Raw genomic sequence first — 6085 nt, forward strand, 5'->3', positions numbered from 1 at the left:
AGCACTACTTCTAAAAATATCATGAATGTAATATATTTCAGACAAAATCTAGCTAAACTAATTAAACTTACTAAACAACCAGTCAGTTTTCAGACAACTGATCATTGTGACCAATCCCTAATATGAGCAAACTATTAGAAACCAAGAGTATAGCAGGTTGGTGACACCCAGTGATTTAATTTCTGTCAGTGTGAATGCCGCATTAGAATAACACCACTACTGGAGTAACAAATCATGATTGTTTAACGCTATTAAAATAGCACAAAACTAGCCTTTCATTGTAAATCATTATTATCATTAAAATGTTTCATCAACATTTGTGCCTTTTCTGACATCTGTGAAATTTTGTTTAAGCACAATTGTTGAAATAATGAATAAACAATCAAACATCAAATTCAAGGTCATGTTAAATCTGCACTTCTGTCTGCCCAGTCCAGGAAAGAAAAAACAAGAAACGAATTTGCTCTTCTCTCTATTAAACTATGCAGTCTGCTTCTGACACATGTGAGAGGATTGAGAAAAATTATTAATACACATACTTTCTCATTCAAAACAAAAATTTGTTGCGACTCAATATATTGCCTTGCAGAGCCATGGGAAAAATGAGTCTCACCTTTGTAGTGCTAAATTTTCTCAAAACAAAATCTTCAGAAGCTTGATGCTAGCTGCAAAGTCTCTTTTGCTGCATGTCTGTAGTTGCACTTTTCGTTAAAACTTGCGCAAAACAAACAAAAACGGTCTTTTTACATTTGTTTTTAATGGGTCAGAGAGAATTTCCTTGACTGTGTTACACAATTTGTTTTGACATAGGCAGTATTAAACAATTTTGGTGTGTGTAAATGTTGAGAAATGTGTCGGTGCTGTTAAAAAACAAAATGTTTCCTAATGTAGGATGTCTGTAACTTTTTTTAATGCCTTCTGTGTGTTGAGTTCCATGTATGTCTGTTTTTGTTGATGTTGGCATAATATTTATTGAATTATCTATTTTTTTCTCTTAAAAATAAATGAAAAAATAAAATGAAAACGGATCTTTTTGATATGAAATCTTTTCCTCTTTTCCTTTTTTATACACACACACACACACACACATATTTATTTAAATTTTACTTTTTTAAAATGTAATTTTTTAGAAATATGATTTTCATAAAGCCGGTAGATATTTTTTCATGCAGTTGAGATTTATTGTCTCATTCCTAATGACTCATTCCTTATTACATTCCGAGTATGTGTGACTTTGCCTTGGGCTTCGGATCTCTTCCTGTGTGTTCCTCAAATTCATTCACGCGGTTTCGGGTCACTTCCCCTCGCGGAAGGAAATGACCTTCAGATGACCTTCACCCAGCCCTTTCCGGAGCCTCCATTCATAAACCTCACAGGCCTACAGCTCAGAGCTATCTGGCTTCATTTTACTCATTTTGAGCCAAAATATGGGCATTATTTCGCTTATTTCATTTTTATATTGCATACATTAACTCACACTGATGCAAAGTGGAGTGCTTATATACATTTATGCAATTCAAAACAATGAATGAAGCTTCCCTGAGACAAATATGGCATCAAAAAGTCTTCATGTGAACACTATTCTACTGAATATGAAAGCTGTGGTTCAGGTACAGACATGCCACATTGACAAGCTTCAGTCAAGGCTGGAATTTTCACTCTTTTCTCCTTACCATCATCTTGTCTTTGTGTGAATGCACACTAAACACACAGACTCTTTTACTGTCAAGAGCATCAGGCGGCATTTTCGCTTCTGACAGACTGCTATGGCAGAGATAAATCCAGACAATTACAAACACACACTGTGGCCCTGATTAATTGTGTGAGTTGTGAAAGTGCTTTGTTGTTACTTTGAGACAACGCAGAGTGAAAGTGATTCATTACAGCAGCGTCTGAATGGAACACACATTAATAGTGTTTCCTTTACGCATGATAGCTCATATATCACACACAGAAACATGGAATATATTCAGACAAAACATGATGAATGATAACACAGGCCTGTCAGATGGTGCTATGAACAAAACCAAAGACAGTTGTTCAGAAAATCTCTAACAAAATAGTACTAAGGCAGTATTACGGAACAGTGACCATATAAGATGGTAATATTTTTGTACTTTTCATACCTTTACATGGTACTTTAAAATCTGCGAGATTAAATTTCTACATATTTTTTAAATTACATTATATAATATAAACTTCTACTTCTATTTAAATGAAAATTGTATCTTGTTTAAAAATCATATTAATTTACAACAGTGTCAAACTCAATTCCTAGAGGGCCGGAGCCCTGCTGACTTTAGACTTGATCCAACTAATCAAGTTCTTCAGACTTATTTGAAAACTACATGGTGTGTGCGTTGGAGCAGGGTTGGAAAAAAATGTATGCATGTCTGAAAAACCACAATATTATCATGGTTCTGTTTAGTGGTGTTCGCAAATGCAAAAAAAAAATCATGCTAAAATCACTAAGAATACCGCAAATTTCCTTAGTAATTCCAGTCAAGTTCTAGATACATTATGACTTTAAATGCTTTTAACATCAAAAAGTTGTTCTGTATCCGTTACTCAAATTTTAGAGTTGTAACTTCAGCCAACCTGCCCAAATAAGCTAGCTAAGCTACAATAGTATCGTGTGTATCTCTGGTGGCTGTTTTCTGGTTGACCGGATGCTCTAATGTGTGAACACACGGCTGCAGTCATGGGTAATGTCAGAGGTGGCGAACAACGGAGATTCGATAACAAGAACCGTCAGTGTGTTGTGTCTGGTCTGGGGTTTTGTTTTCTAACACCTCTGAATATTCGACGAAAATATTGAAACGAACGGCTGCTGGGATTTAATAGTGTGTGTGCTCAGGTACCCATAAATGTCACCGCCGTCGTTCTCCCATTTTGCATTAATCGACCAAGGTTACTGTACATGACAAATGAAATGTCAACCAATATGTAGCGCTCGAAACATCTCCGGACGAATTGCGTTTCACTCTTGGGTGAATCCAGAAACTCAAAACCATTTAGCACTTTGGGATTCCAGCAAAAAAAAAAAATCAATACGTTCAGGCCTGAACCTCTTTGTACGTGTTTTATTGCTTTTGTGGGGTTAAAGGTCACGCGTGACATGTGTGTGTCTCAGATAGGATACAGTGTCACATTGGGTTCATATTGAAATATAGTTGTTTGTACAGCTATTCTGAGCCACGTATGCGGTAACTTCTATAGAGAAGGCTGTGTGAATTCACACGCATCGCTTTAACACCTGTCAGGGAGGAAATTAAATCCTGTCCCACTGCTGGAAACACAAACACCCAAACGCACATACAGCGCTGATAAGACAGGCACTAATTGAAATTCCATTCTTAATGGCCCCTAAGTGAAGATCAGCAACGGGTCGCATGGGTGATTGACTTTTATTGTGCTTTTTGTTTCTGTCTTGACCTGCCTAACCATGATGCCTTGAGGGAAAGAGGCTAGCAAGACTTCCATGAAATAGCTCAATTCATCAGCTCCAGAAGCTGCTGTGACATGAGTTTTGACGCAAGATGTTTCGTTTGGTTATTTCTATCATGTTTTGTTGTGGATTTACTTGGAGACAAAATGAGAACAGTTGCATTCAAAGTGAATGCGCAAAACTAAATCAGGTATTAAAATATTTAAAAATCTGAGAGAGCAGGGAGAGCATATTATATGTCGATATATATAACCAATTTCTAAACATTAATTTATTGTTTCAAACTGAAACCACAATAACTGCTGAACTCTAAAACGGATGACTGATTTTCATTGCAGAGACTCAAATCTTTTGAAACTGTTCACTAAAAAGATTTGTTCACTGGTAAAGGTACACTCTAAAAAATGCTGGGTTAAATACAACCCAGTGCTGGGTAAAATAGGGACAAACCCAGCAATTGGGTTGTTTTGACCCAGCATTTTTTAGACAAAAAAAAAAAAACAGCTAACAAAAAAAACTGCCCAATTGCTGGGTTTGTCCCTGTTTTACCCAGCACTAGGTTGTATTTAACCCAGCATTTTTTAGAGTGTAATATCAATAATTCAATTATCTTGCAATTCCCACTTTTCACAATTCTGAATATTCCAGTTTTTTCAGAATTGCATGATTAAACTCAGAAGAATTATAATATAAACTCACAATTCTGAGAAAAAAAATAGAATTGCGAGATAATATATTTATTATTTATTAGCCTATCAATTGTGAAATATTAACTCAATTCTGAGAAGAAAAATCTTTTTGTGAGTTATAAACTCGCAATTCTGGGAAGAAAAGTTTTGATTGTGAGACATAAACTTGAAATTGCGAGGTCAAGAAAGACAAGAATTGTTAGATAAAAAGTCACAATTACCTTTTCAATATTTGTTATTTTATTTGCGGAAACAAACGTCAAATAATTCAATTATCTTGCAATTCCCACTTTTCACAATTCTGAATATTCCAGTTTTTTCAGAATTGCATGATTAAACTCAGAAGAATTATAATATAAACTCACAATTCTGAGAAAAAAATAGAATTGCGAGATAATATATTTATTATTTATTAGCCTATCAATTGTGAAATATTAACTAAATTCTGAGAAGAAAAATCTTTTTGTGAGTTATAAACTCGCAATTCTGGGAAGAAAAGTTTTGATTGTGAGACATAAACTTGAAATTGCGAGGTCAAGAAAGACAAGAATTGTTAGATAAAAAGTCACAATTACCTTTTCAATATTTGTTATTTTATTTGCGGAAACAAACGTCAGAGTTTTGATTTTCCCCCCTTGTAACTGCAAGTTTATATCTAACGATTCTGACTTTATTCTGAGTCTAGAATCTCAGAATTGCGAGAGAAAAGTCTTCTATGACAGCATCGCATTCAAACTGTATTGAAATCAGGCAAGAGTCCGATTCATGTGCTATTTGTATACTATCAAAACAGTAATTTAAGAGTTATATTTCAGTTAGGGTGCTGCCTGTGTAGGGAAAAGACAGCAAGGCAGCTCACTAGGTTTTGAAACTAGTTTCTTCCCAAGGAAGTGTCTCGCAAGTGATAGAAATGTCACTTCCCATTCCGTGTTCCTGTAACCCAAACACACACACACACACACACACACAAGATGCAGAATCAATAGGTGCTGTCTGCAAAGCTTTGTTTTGTAAATCCTGAGGCTGAGAAAATCAGTCATGCACAGCTGCAGAATACAGACAGAGGAAAGGAAACAGACAATAGCCACTGTGTGTGTATGTGTGTAGATTTGTGTGATCAAAACCTCTGAACACAAAGGCAGAACGCAGCAGAAGAGCTACATGTACAATTAAACGCTCACAGACTTCCAAAGGCAGACGAAGAGCGGTGGAGTTTACATTATGAGCGTGTGTTTATTGTACGCATTTTATATTAGTAACTTACTTAGAGTTATAACATCAAAGTTGCACTCGGCCTCAAAGGTCATCCTGCACTCGCATACAACGTTTAATTAGATTAAATATTTTCTTTTTGAAATGCTTGAAGGAAAAAATTATGTCAGTTAAACTGTAATATTGAAATGAGTTATTTATATATATATATATATATATGTATGTGTATTTAAAACGTATAGCGTTGCTTTCTGGAATACTTGATTCTGATTGGTCAAGCGAAACATTCTGCGTCAGATATTTGAATAAAATGACGCTATACTCTATATTTAACTGTTATTACAGGCTTCCAAGCTCATATCTCTCATATTGCTCCGCACTCATTCTTCTCACATAATAAACAACTGTTTTGTGTGCTTTTATTATATTTTTGTTAAGTAGTGATAATGTACAGTAAGTAATGGCCATTATCGCACACAAACCTCTTCAGAGTAGGGATGGCAATCGTAAAGAACTGGTTTGATTCACTAAAAAGGACCAGCTCATAGAGTCATTTGTGCGGGAATCGAACTACAGTGGTAATGCTGTATGTATTTTATTTTTTTTAAAGAATAAGCACATAAGAAACGTTTGTTCCGGATCAGAACTACAGTGGTTGCTCTTTTGATTCCCTAAAAAAAAAAAAAGTCTTATAATCATAAGTTTGGGAATCTGACTACACTGGTCGCGCTGTATG

The sequence above is a fragment of the Sinocyclocheilus grahami genome, unplaced genomic scaffold (assembly GCF_001515645.1).
Source record: "Sinocyclocheilus grahami isolate Dianchi unplaced genomic scaffold, SAMN03320097.WGS_v1.1 scaffold295.1, whole genome shotgun sequence".
Classification (NCBI taxonomy): Eukaryota; Metazoa; Chordata; class Actinopteri; order Cypriniformes; family Cyprinidae; genus Sinocyclocheilus; species Sinocyclocheilus grahami.